This window comes from Syngnathoides biaculeatus, chromosome 18 (genome assembly GCF_019802595.1).
Source record: "Syngnathoides biaculeatus isolate LvHL_M chromosome 18, ASM1980259v1, whole genome shotgun sequence".
NCBI lineage: Eukaryota > Metazoa > Chordata > Actinopteri > Syngnathiformes > Syngnathidae > Syngnathoides > Syngnathoides biaculeatus.
Window position 1 is genome coordinate 9,952,747 of NC_084657.1, and position 14,456 is coordinate 9,967,202.

General features: G+C 40.7%; 1 protein-coding gene across 1 annotated transcript in view; it reads left to right on the forward strand.

Moving 5' to 3' along the window:
- The window catches only part of LOC133491666 (roundabout homolog 2-like), a 57,410-nt gene that overhangs the window by 15,628 nt on the left and 27,326 nt on the right, over nt 1-14,456 (forward strand). The gene's annotated exons all lie outside the window — the stretch shown is intronic.

Here is a 14,456-nt window from a genome sequence, read left to right on the forward strand (position 1 = left end):
AGAGACCAGCATAGACCTCATCATTTCCCATAATAGATGTTGGAGGAGAAGGCAGGGTCACGAAGCCCCTGAAACGATCAAGTTGCGGGGTTTATATTGCCTAAGTGCATCCAATGTCCGCTGGGGAGCAGACACTTCGGTAGCTAACAGATGAAACAATTTATGGTCATCGGTGTTCCTTTGGCCTTGCCTTGGGCAATGACTGTGATCTGGTTCTCACACAAATGTCATGGGTAACTGCCATGTTGTGTCACTCTCACTCTCAGAGATGGAATTGTTGTAAACAAGTCTGCGGGGAATATCTAATGGAGTGAATTCCAAAGTACTGTATGCAGTCAACGGCTTGTGGCTGCTGTAGTGAAAAGCTCTCCAGTCTTATCTTGAGTACAGCACATCCTCAAATGGTGTGGGTTTTTTTTCATATTCATGGATGCTTGAAAACCGTATTTAAACAATACTTTGTCCTTATCCCAACCAATAGTCTTATTAATTAAGATGACAAATAATAATCAATTAATGCGGGGGGACGAATGCCTGAATCACAATACATTTTTTGTTGATGTTTTTTTTTTGTATAATTTGAATCTGTATCTTTACATTTCAATCAGGCTAATGTTTGCATCACATTTTTGAAGATGTAAATAAAGAATCAACTTCAATATTTGTATTTTATGGTGGTATATTACATGTCAGATTATATCAAGCCTTTGTGATTTTTTACAATATAATCGTTCCGATAGTATTTTTTGACACGAAGGTTGAATAAGAGAAAGTTTTCAGTCATTTTATTCTTTTTCAATTAAATTTTGTGGCAATGCATCATGGATTCACAATGTCTCACTACATTGAAATCATATTAATCTATGGTTTATCATTTCCCCCATCTGCATGCTTTTATATTTCGGAGGCCCCAAAGTTGGTGATGGCAAATCCTCTATGAGGCAGCTTTACAATATAATAGCTCCGGCTTAATCTAGGTAAGTGTGTTGTTCTCCCCCCATTAAAACTCAATTCCAATAAAGCTCAACGGCCATTTTCAGGACGCCGGGACACCAAAGTGCCAACTTGCCGAACGTTTCCATCTGATTCCTGAACTTGCCGCCTGAAGATGACAGCACTGAAGTACACAACACATCTAAAGCACATAATTGAATTAAGATGACGCCCATTCAAAACATATATGCCCACTAAGGAGCTGGATTAAACAGAGCTCATCTTTCTAAAAACCCATTTGAGACGGCAAGTTTGTGTGAGTGTGCTGGCCTCAGATAACCAGCTTCTGTCATGACTCAGCCACAAATTCGGCCCAGTGCAGTCACTCACACTGAATGATTTTCAACATCAAATGTGAATATTCTTCTTGTCTTGTTTTGCATATTTGACTGATTTATTTATGTTTGCATCAAGTATTTATTGCTTTTTCTATTACAAGATTAGATGACTTATTTAGGTCCTCTGTGTGATACACCCCCTAAAAAGAGAAATTATGTATATTCCCGTCTGGATAGGAGGATCAACTTAGTTTAACCTACAAATATATTTTTCTGTAAAAATTATTTAATCAATTCATCATCTTTTAGTGGTTAATTACACTGTTATGTCTGAACATTGAGCTTTTCACTCTATAAATAAATAAATAAAACCTCAATTATCTAGGATATTTAAATTGAAGTAGGACAAAAAAACATGCTAACCTTTGAAAAAAATTGGTTGAAAATACTGTTGTGGCATATGTGCTGATTTGACCGGACAGATATGACATTTAAAATCATGAGGGCTCTTGCTTATATTTTAAGAAATAATCCCAGAGTTTAAAGCTTTGTTGAATTCTCACACTAAGCATGTGCTGATACGAGTTGGATAACACTGAAAATAAATTTGGTTCTGACTTTCACTTTTGAAGAACAAAATACGAGTGTACCAGCTAGTGTGCCGAAAAATAAACAATAAAACAATAACAACAATAACTTTTTTTTGACATGGGTTCCACCGACGCGTGCAATCACACAAACATCTGCACGCTCCCCAGTTTGTGCTAAGGAGACACGCAATCAGTCTGATGATATCTTAATCAGACTTGGAAGGACAAATGCTTGCACAAAACAATTCCAAAACCACTCTTCTCCTTCTTTGTTAGTTCAATGAATCCTTGATTGGTGCCAACTGCCTGTGCAAACTCTATCTGAGGCAAGAGTGAAGTAGGCTGAGCAAGCTCGGCTGTGCCTCCCTCCCTCACTTTCTCGTGCCAGACAAACACCGACAAGTCACTCAAGTGTCTAATTGCCAGCTTGCTGGCTTCCTCTCGACAACTTTTTGATTAACAGTATTGGCAAGTACATATTATGACGACATTAAATGCTCTAATAGATGTTCTTGCTCACTTTGCTGCGTTTGAGGCTTAAGTCAGTGTCCTGCTGTCCTCGAGTTGCACTTAACGTCCTTCAACCATTACAACACTACCGTCTGTATTCACTTAGGCTATTAGCAGCTATTAAATAAAAAGAAAAAGTAAACTGGACGCACATGATCAGAATCCAATGAGAACGTGGGAGTACCACATTTAGCGACACTTAATTAATCCTAATGGCTTCTGAAATAAGCCAGCCAAACAAATATCCTAACCATAAATTACTATTCACTATCCCATACCACTCAAAGCCACAAAGCACTCCCCTGGGCCACTTTCACTGCAGTATTAATGTATGCAAGTCCGTCATACCGTGTTCCACACAATATGTGCTCTCTGAAATGCACTACCCTTGAAAATTACTTGTTCAATATGTGTTACTTTAGAAAATAATTCATATATATATATATATATATATATATATATATATATATATATATAGTGTAGTGTAGTGTAGTGTAAAGTAGAGCCTTGGCCTCACAGTTCTGTAGTTCTGAAGACTGCGTTCAAATCCCGGCCCTGGCTGTGTGGAGTTTGCGTGTTCTCCCCGTGGCTGCGTGGCTTTTCGCCGGGTGGGCACTCCGGTTTCCTCCCACATCCCGAAAACATGCGTTCATTGGAGACTCTAAATTGCCCCTAGGTGCGATTGTGAGTGCGACTGTTGTCTGTCTCCATGTGGCCTGCGATTGGCTGGCGACCAGTTCAGGGTGTACCCCACCTCCTGCCTGATGACAAGTGGGATAGGCTCCAGCACTCCCATGACCTTCATAAGGATAAGCGGCTCAGAAAATGTACCACTTGATCGCATGAAATCCAGTGTAGCTTGCGCAGAAATCCCCAGTGTTGCGGCAGCGAATAAAGATATTGTGCAAGAACTCTGTGGTGGTGGATTCCATTTGAATGCATTTCCAGTCAAATGGAAGTTTTCAGCGTGTAGTATTTCTCGGAATATGTTTGTCTTCACGTAAGGGTAGTTGTGCGAGTGCTCGCGTTCACGTGGCGCATCTGCTGCAGCCTCCTTATCACCTCCTCGCACACCCGCTTACCTTGGAGCCTGAGCCCTTCCTCTTCTTCACGTCTCCTCATCAAAGTCAGACCCCACCTCCTTTGCGGCACACCTCCCCCACCGCCTGCATGTGTTCCCCCCCAGCCTCACTCCTGCCCCTTCTACCTGCTCTGGCTTTCAATCAAAAGCTACCCTGTAACACCATGTAGTCTAAGCAGACTTTACTATCGTATCATCGCTGGGAGGAAATTTCAAACTGCTTGGACAATCTATGTCCGTGTGTTGTAGCCATTGGAAACACGAATAAGGATTAGGAAGGATGACGAACTGCTTGAAGTGCAAAGTCGGCCCAAACCGATGGAAGGACATTTTGTTGCACACTGCGAGTTTCAACTAAGATGAACTGGGTTCAAGAATCATGTAAAGAGAGGAAAAGATTATTTACATGGAACCAGTTGGGTCAATACTCACAATTAGATCATGTCATATTTTCAAGAAGCAAGCGTCATACCAAAATATAGTAAATGCATTGTATTTCATAGTAGTTTTTTCATGTTTCAGCAAACCTGGCACATCATAAGATACAGAACGCAGCAAAGCCAGACATTGCTTCATATACGATGACATTGAGACCGCAGGTTCATCTTCCGGCAAACACCTAATTTGATGCGTGAAAACACCCGCGCCATCATCTGGCATGATGTTAACAATTTTGTCAGACAGCTACAACTACTGAGAAGTGAGTCTCAGGTATTCCACTCCACACCACGCCACTGACTTTCCGCTATTTCCTTTCACACGACCTTCGTTCGGCATCTGATGCTCCTTCGGAAGCTAAGAAATTTGCCTTCGCCGCCACCTCCCTCCCCAATGCTTGTCAACATCTTTGCGGCGGATGGGTAACATGGGGAAAAAAACGTTAGGATAAACGCAGTTTTGACTATTTTGAACTACAGCTACATCTTCCTTCAATCTGATAATCACATTGTATTATTATCTATATGGAACATACATGATAATGCCACTCATTTATTTTCTACCTCTTTCACCGGTCTCTTACGTGTGCGTTTCTCATGTATAATAATCTGTGTGCGAAAAAGGGTTCACATTGTTAATTAACTGTAGCCAAATATGGAACATCTTTGGAGTTCTAATTAGCAGGGTTGAGGTTTAAGTACATTGGAAAAATAAAATGAAAAATGTCCCATCTTTGTCTCCCTCTTTAAGTTATGACTGCACGCATTTCATTCTCCGAGTAGTGCGGGGTTATCATATCTCGGCGTGAACCACTTTTCTGCTGCAGTTGATTTAAAAAAAAAAACAAAAGAAAAAAAGTCAGTTAAACGCTTCTTTTTTTTTTCCGTGTGGTTGTGCTTTTATAGTGAATATGCTATTTCTTTTATATTCCCTATACAAATGAGAGCATTGTAGCTTGAATTTCTACACAAATATACATGCCATTAGTACGTATGTCCACACCCAATTTCATAATATGCTCTTAACTTACCTTTGACCATGTAAGAGGTTAGTTGTATTTAATACAATCAAAAATACATTAAAATGTTTTCTGAAGCTGATTTTAACTAATACTTTTTTATTGTTCTTAACCTCTAGAATGGTGAGTTGCAAATCTAGAACAGCCCTTTTTTTTTTTACTTCTGATTCCTTTAATACATGTAAATCATCACTTATTTATCTCCACTAGTTACTTGGTCATACTTTTATAGAATAGCAATTGTTGATTCTTACAATTTATAGATGGTACATGTTCGAAATAAACACAAAAAGAGTACTATGAAACTCATTCATTACAAAGCTTTTGTGCAAATGTGTTGAATGCGTGCACATGATGCATGATGGGACATTTCTATACAATGTGTGTATACAGTGTGTGTGTGTGTGTGTCTGTCTCTCATTGCCCCCCCCCCCCCCGGGAACAGCAGCATTAATAATTGTAAGTGGATAATTCCCTAGCTGGAATTCCGATCAAGGTTTAATAACAGCATGATTCAGTTGGCCGCTGGAGGCAGGAGGCACTTTGTGTTTGTCTGTATCAATCTGTGTGTGGGTACATGCCTGATAGGATTTGGGCAGTACTGTGGCTGAATCCATGCGATCTTTCCTGACATTTTGACTCAATTACAAAACCGGACCGACGACATCATGCGCCCTCGATAGCGTAATTAGAAAGATAAGGTAGCCATCTTCTGCTTGATTCCAAACCACAACAGTCCCACACATTGGACTCTTGCCAGGTTAACAGTGGCTGACTACGAGGATTTCGTCTTCACTTGGTTTAATGTGTGGACACGCTGGGTTTTGTGTATTCAGTTGTTAATTGCACGTCATTGTGACACTCGATGTAAGATGCCACATGTTGTAACTCTGTTCATACATGCAGTCACTAGTCATATATGCAGCAGGCTCATAAGGCTTAATTAGAGCATCGCATGGATTCTATACCTGCATGACTTCTGCAGCCATTGGTCTAATAGACACAGACTGGTGCACCTGAATAACATTTCACATAACAGCAAGTTGAACAGGAAACTAATAGCGGATACAGAACTATAATTCGTGTTGGGAAGAAGAGCGTTTTGCTGAGAGTGGGAATCATTGAGCATGGTATCTGTTCATTGCCATTAGCTCCAAATGATGCAAGAGCCAACCTGACTCTGACATCTAATCCTCTTACTCGGAAGAGGACTAATGCGTGCAAAGTATAAAGTACATCCGACAAACAGATCCATTTTTTATGTGCTTTTTTTTTTTTTTTTTTCAAATGGCTTGGTATTGACGAGGCTCGTGTTTGGTTTGTCTCCTCCAACTCTTTGGACTCCCCTTCTCTGTTCCTATCGCCCCCCCCCTCGCCCCCTCACCCCTCCCTAAATTCATCCAAGCAGATGGCATCCCTCAAACAGAGCATTGACACCAGATGTGCACTTTCAGTGTCAACTCAGGGACCAGCTGGGTAGTGTGCCAGTGGTTCTTTTAATGAAAATGGCTTCACTATGACTGTGTGTGTGTGTGTGTGTGTGTGTGTGTGTGTGTGCGTATGTGTGGTTTACAATGGTTCAGTGGCATGTGACAGTTGTGGAAGTCTCTGTGGGTGGAGGGTTTGAGAGTGAGCCACAGCCAGTTGCACTGCAGCTCAACTCAGCCGTGGCGTTCCCAACAGCACAAGCGCTGAGCTTGAAACCATCCAACTCGGATCCAGACTCCACTCTCTTCCAACCGCATCCACCTCAATATCAGCAGATAGCCCTCCCGTCTCCCACCCTATTTATGTATTCTCACTTCTAACATATTTAGCAAGAAAGGGACCACTGGGCTTATTACAAATTAATGAAGACTTCTTGAAAGAGTTACGCAGTTCGAGGTGGATTTTCATTTTTTATTTATACAATAAAGTCGGAATGTGATTGCCAGGTACTTTGTAATGAACATTTCAGACTGATATGATCTGGATCCCTGGCTAATAAAGTTGCACCACATGCTACGCGCTAATTTGTGTCTTTACGCTGAAACAATTTATTATTACACATCATTCTGCTGATCAATTAAATGATAATGAAACAAGCACAAGCCACTTTGTGTAGCTATATTTCTGACTTTTCAGTATGAAGACAAACTTGTCAAAAAAATATATCCTCATTTAAAAAAAGTGAATCTTGATTCTTGGTTTGGAAAAATGGATAATGTAAAAGATAGCTTGGTGCAAGCCTCCATGACAGCCCAGTTAACTCCGCCGATGGAGATGTGCACTGATTTCCCAACGAGGTGTACCAAATGGCTGACGAGGTACTTTTCTTGCTTTCAAGCAGGTTCTGAAAGAATTTTTTTGCTCTTAGTCATTGTCTTTTGAAACCTGGGGGTGTATTCGTCCATATCGTCAAGGTTTTAGCAGCAGAAATGAGAAGACTTGAGGAAAAACATTTGATTCAGCAGATTAAACTAATTTGGTCAGGGTGACTATTTAATAGGACTTTAAGTTCTAGAATAATCTGTTTGACAGCATGACAGAATACTCTCTTTACATTATTTCTGCTTAATCAGGAACGAGGGGAAGATGGGCTGGGTAAGTCAACAAGGTACATTTTGTTTGAGTGCATTACATATGGGACGGCAGTATGATTGCGCTCATGCACAAGATTAAGACGGGATTTCCTTCCGTCGGTTAGCTTGAGAATACGGACCGCCTTGCATCTGTCAGTCATCCGTTGCACGTCTTACACTTCTGACCTTTCCTCTCGCAGAAACACGACACAGATGTTGTCTTGTCTCTTCCGCCCGCCCGTTCGTCAGTCCGCAGACAATCGGCTTTGGCACACGGCGTCGCATGCAGATCAGACAACAAGACTGGCTGCAGTGTGTCACCGTGCGCAGCCAGTTTTGACAGTGATTCAAAGGGTTCTTACATCGCAGCATGTAGCCTCCCTGAGTGCACCATATACTTGATTCCCCGTCAGTCAGAACTCACATTGACAAGCTGCAGACCATCAGACAATTTGATTTCAATTATTTACTTCAACAGGTTCTGATACCATTAGCTTTGTAAGTTAAAAAAAAAAAAAAAAAACATGGCAAAATGTATAATTGTGGAGTTTATTTTTTTGCGCTTGCCTGAAGTGTTGAACGTGGTTCTTTCTCGAGTGTGTCTGCCCCCTTTGTCCTTCGTTTTGTAATGAGTACACAGTTGCTTGTGTTCACTCATTCTTTGTCAGGACCTCGTTCTCATTGTTTTGTTGTGCATGAAGCAATGACTTTAAATTGCTTCAGCTTTCAGCTCAACATCCATGTTTTATATTCATGTAATTACTTTGGATTTTGGGGGAGAAGACGAAATGTGGATCAGTTGGAGTGATATAAATACATACGGTGTTTTTGGTGATACCCACCCTAAAAGCAAAATAATTGGGGCTGCGTTTCAGGATCCAGAGATTCGCAGCTTGTTATGTTGAAAAGTGGGCATGGGAGCAGTCTGCTCCCTTTAGCCCACTTGGCAGCCTGGTGGCTATTGCTCATCTGTGCCCAAACTAACATGAGCACATCACAGATCTGGATCAGGATTAAAGGACTTCACACTAACAGCTGGCCTGAGATTAGCCATGTCAGTGTTTACAGTTATTTTGTCGACTTGCGCACCACTTTCTGTAGAAATAATGGCCGACTGTGTCATGCTACTTTTTATTGAACTCTGTGTCGAAAGGACCTAATCTAGTGTGTTGGCTAGCTGGATGCAGGGAAGAATTTTTTCATGCCTAGACCCGGCTATCTGAATTGGAAAACGGCGAGCGAGTGTTTGCGCGGTGGTGCTTTATTCCCCCCCGTGATGGTCGATCAAAGAAAGGTTGAACACATTTTTCATACCTATCTGTCCACACAAATGTCATCAAAAGCAATTTGACAGCAGCACCGGCGGTTCTTCTTATGGATGCTGGGATGCTTTATGAAATTGAAGACTTTGAAAGACATGCTGCTAAGGTTTGGGGAGAGAAGGTCAAACAAAAGCTGCTCTTTTAGCATTTCTATATGAGCAGGATTTCTATTGGGTGGGCTTGTGCTTACCAGAGGGCCGTGTAGGAATGTGATTAACTGAGATTTGGGCTGAATCATCTCCTAGATTGCTCACTGGAGCATCGGTGTTGGTGGCTGGCAAGTACATCGGAGGAGCAAGAAAGACAGAAGCAAGAAAATTTCACTTGAACTGGATAAAATGTAAAAAAAAAAAAAATAACAACATACTATAGTCATTAAAAATAATCTTTTTCCCCGCATCTTTTTCCTCTCGATTTCTTATCTTTTGAAAATGTGCACCACGTGACTTTGGCCATGTGTGATCATTTCAGGTCACTCGAATTCAGTAAAATAAAGGCCCAAAATATTAACGTTGAAGCACGCATATTGATATTAAGTTATTGGTTTAATTCTTACACAGTTGAGGACTTGCTAGTTTCATCTATTCAAATGGATGAATCTCTGTAGCGTGCAAATATGCAAATATTGTGGCCCATCTGCACGTTCCCATGGAAAGACGGCAATACCCGAGATGTTGTTTAAACAGAGCTCAGTATCACAATCTCTGGTGGCCGTCTAGGGATGCATTTGAGCGTGCTGGATGATGCAAACGCGCATCTCATCTCATGGATGGATTTTTTGCAGCCCCAAACAATAATTCAAACAAAAGGTTCAAGTGATATTGCCATTAATAATGAAACATACGCAGACATACAGCACATGAAATGTAATAAAACAGTGGGCTTTTTTTAAAAGGTACACAAAAACTAACTACGGCATTTTAGCCCTTCAGGTCCTGTGAGGGGATGCATTTAGTTTTCTTTAAAAGCCCCGTTCATTACAAAGTGATGGCGACTTAATTTGGCTTTGAGAACTTGGAAGACGGGTGCGTGTACTGTAAGCCGGCACTCTCTCCGGCGGGTGACCGCGTGTTCTGTGATGAAATAAGGCAGATAAAAGGCTAAATTCTTATCCCTGACTCATTCCCCAGCTCATGTTGTACATCCCTGCAATATTGCTTTAAGGGTCCATGATCTCTTTTGTCTCGCTCTATACTTGCTTCTTTATACCGTGTTTATGAATGCTCGGGAAGGAATATGTGCGCCATATTTATGGTCACTCTCAAACACTTGGAATAGCGGGACGGACCTCTATTATTTCTTTTAACATTCTTAAATGCGAAAAGCGTGCCCTTTGCATAATGTCGTGCAGACACATGCATTCATATTTTGCAGGTGTAAGTTGATGAGATAGTCTGCGAGGCAGGCATAAGCAGATTTATATAGCACAGTCTTGGAAGCGGCGGAATGTGCTCTCTTGAAAAAATACATGGAGACAGGATTAATTAATTATAGATGTGGAAATGTGGTCTGAGGGAAAGGCTGTTACAGTAACTGGAGGGATGGCGAGCGAGAGATGTGAGGATGAAGACGAGGGGAGAAGAAGAGCAAGCGGGCGGAGGGGAGCGGCAGGACCTTCCTCCAATACCATCCACAACTTCAATTTTCATTACATGACAGGAGAACGGAAGTTAATTAAACATGACAATGGCGGGGCGTTTATTGTTAACCCTTCATGGTGGCTTCACATTCAAAGGCCAAATGCATAAGAGGTGTGTTGTATTCTCGCCTAAAATGTAAATCCACATCCACATATGGAAATTGTGGCTAAATGATTTTTTCAGGTCTATGCAGCACTAAAATGAAAGCAAATTTAAGACTATAGTCGTTGCTTTAGGTTTACTAAAGACAGTAAAGACATATTTCGTGTCTGTGGTTCATTAATCTGTTACGTTATTGTGCTATTTTATAGCATCTAAAACGCTTTTAAATTTGACAAAAAAAAAAAAAACATTCACCTCAGGTTTGCTGCCTTTACACCACATCAATTTCCAACCTTCATGTTGATCCTAATTGGATTTGACACTAATGAGCCCAGACAGCAAAATGAAGTGGTGCAAGGTTTTTGCTCTTCTTGCTTACAAATTTGGCGACGGGTTTTCCCCACCACCACCACCGTCGGACATGCTGGTTTCATCTTCCTGGATTACAAAAGAAGAAAAAGAAATCTTAGTGTCTACATTGCGCCGTCATAATTTGACCAACTGCATCATCCGCGTTATAACTTCCAAGTGGCCAATTCTATTTTCTTTTCAACAAGGCCACGCGCTGCGTTTTCAATGCGAATACAAGCCTTGATTGTCCCTCTCGTGTATTCTTTTCTTGTTGAATGCAAAATTCTACTGGATTAGGTGATGTACATCTGCTGCATTTGTAGCCTTCAGGGACGTTGCGTAAACGCTTCTCATATCCTGGTGCATCACAGTCCTGACTGATTGCTGATGACTTTTTTAGGGCACAAGGATGTTAAGTTGTTTATGTATTCACATAAATAAAGAAATAAATAATTCAGATATCTACTACTTCCCATGATTGTGTCGGCATAACTGTCTCTCTTTTTTTTTCTGACTTCCTGAACTGGGATGAATTGTTTCGGACATCAGCAAACTTTGTGAGAAGAACAGGGCAGCTGTTTTCATTGTTGTTGTTTGCTTTGTTTGCTTTTGCATGTGTGTGTGTCTGCATCAGTGTGTGTTTTCTGCCAGTGACAGATATGGGACATCGTTGACTGCAGTTGAGAAAGTGACACACCCCTACAGGCTATCGTGTTAAAAAAAAAAAAATCTTCAGCAAACTTCAGCCACAATTTAATATACTCCTGTCATATGAAATCTCTCAACTGCTGTAATGCATTTTGTGAGACTGGATTGTCACAATACCTGACATCAGGCACCGTTAAAGTGCATACAAAGTCCATCTACTTAAAAAAAAAAAAAAACAACTTCATTGCTGCGTAAACCTGCCAGCTTTATTTGCAAGCTGCATATCAATTTTGAGCAAGTTATTCCCAAACTGAAATGCAGCCATCTGTTTTGTGCAGCAACTCACAAGGTGTCTTCATCTTTCCTCTCCACTCATACATTATTCTGTTTCTTTTCTGCCTTTGCTCTGTTGCCATACCATCACAACACAACACAGTTGTGCTGGGCTGTGAAGGCTCAAGCAATATTCCTGTGCTAGACCACCCGCCTACCTTCATGCACATCGACACACAAACACACGCACACACATATGCAGTCAGTCACACATGAGTGTGCCCGGGTAAGAAAATCCTGCATGTTTTATAAATTAATTGGGCAGTACATCTCTCACACATAACCATCTGTTTATCCACACATGGCTATTTAGCATTTTGTGTTGGGAACTCATTGCAATATTCTTTTTTAATTAATAAACACTGTGACAAATTTTACCCCCCCCCACCCCAAATCCTAAAAAAAAAAAAAAAAAAACTCCCTTCCCTTTAAAGGTGCATAAAATAATTTGTTAGCCAAGTACACATGAATAGCTTTACAGGGTAAAAGGATAACAAACGGCGCACAACACAAAATGTACTGTTTACTGTACATGATTCGCAGCTTTACAATTGAATGGGCACAGGCACAAAAACAAAGCAAGGGCATCAAGCATGTGCAGACCAAGGACAGAAGAACATCCATCCAGAGTAGTTGGCAGGAAGTAGCAGGTAAAAAAAAAAGAAACACTCGCAACCTTGGCAGGGGTCAGAGTATTTACTTTAAAAAAAAAAAAACAATTAATAAAGCTACAGTTAATATATGCATTTTTTTCTGTTGTTTTTATTTTTTTTTAAATCAGATTCTAAACTGATCTTGCATTTCATCCGGACTTTATGCAGAGAAAATACTTTAGAAATTTGTAATGCTGAATTTCCCTTACATGGCATATTTCTAAACAAAAATGAATCACAAAAAATTAAATGTTGGCTTACTTGAATGTGACAGCACCTTGACAAATTGTTCAGAGTGTTATCTTAATGTTGGTTGCCACCACTTTCTGTCGTGAAGAGACACTTCAAATGCAATCGCTAATCGTCGCTGTGGTTCCTGAAGATGGCTTTTCAACCATAATTGGTTAAATCATACGTGTGGGATCTGAAAGCTTCACAATATGGCTTGACTTGAACAAAACCAACTATTCCTTGTGTCTAAAGAGACATTATGTTATGAAATGACCACCAACTTTGACCGATGCTTAAAAGTAAGACTGTCAATATATCCAAGCAAGCTAATGGATACACCTGGCATTTATTGTACCAGAGAGGCAAACAAATGCACTGTCTGGCGAGATTCTAGACATGTTTTTAAAGCAGTGTCAACTTACTGTATGTGCTTCATTATGATCATCTGAATAGCTTTTAAGCTTGCATCAAGATGTAAAGTTGAGGCCTCATGGAACTTTAATGATACTGTATAGTATAATGGAGAATTGCAATTCAGGATACAATTGAAAGAAAATGTATCTAAACAACCCTCAATTAGGCCAATGATTTTTTTGTCACCCAATTTAGGAAATCAAATAGCTGAATGACGGAGGCGAGCAAATGCCTCTTTTGAATAATTGACCATAAGACAATCAGACAACAACGAGCGTGGGCTCCCCGTGGTCTGAAATTACCAGCCGGCAGCAACCTACACATCGGCGCTTCCTCTAGTGGGACTCAATAGATTGGAACAGAACCCAACCCCCACCTCAACGCTCATGTGCTTTGGTTTGTACACACACCAAGCACTTCATTAAGCAACACTTTCTCATATTTTCTTCCTCCTATGTAGCAAAAAAAAGGGAATTTAAAATGTGAAAAACTGCTCTGAGATACACTGCACACTGCCCCCCCCCACACACACACAATCTACAACACAAAAATCATTGTCGCACCACTTACTGCCATTACCAGAATGTACCCACCCGCATGACCATTTAATTTGCCATAACTGATGACCAGGAAATTGTATTATATCAGTTACCCACTTTCTCATTTATTCAAACATGAAATATGATGTTTATCATCAATCCAAATTTCACAAAGGTGTCAGTATGTGATCCCTGCAAAGTGAGGCTAATCTGCTAAAAACTGCTAGAGGTCAAGTGCTGACAAAAACGTAACCTTTGACCACAACTTTCTCATGCATTTTAGTTCAGCTAAAATTCAGCACGAGAAATCAAAATTATAGCTCAGCACATGATTAAATGGTGCTTATGAGGACTTGGAGGTTTTCATGTGGGTTAGTTAGCGTACAGGCACATTTTGAAAAAGAGCAAAGCTACGAGAATAAAACATTACCCCTGATGTCTTCAGACAAGATTTCCTTTGCCCCTTTTTTTCCTCACTTGTCGATGTTTTGTGTGCCTGTATCCTGAATTTCTAGAGATGTGGACTGCCATTTTAGGTTCATATTTACTGGAGCAAAGTAGCTGAATGAGTGCAGTGAGTCATTTATGGAATGAGTCGTTCAGCCAATGCAGTGGTGCACACATCTGTGCCAAAGTGGAGTCTACCACTGAGACACTTTTCAGCAAGCACAACTGGGATGTCATTGACAGCTTGGCTGAAGGGACTTTGGCTCCTTGCTGATTTTTGTTATTCACCTCAGAATTCCTCTCGGAC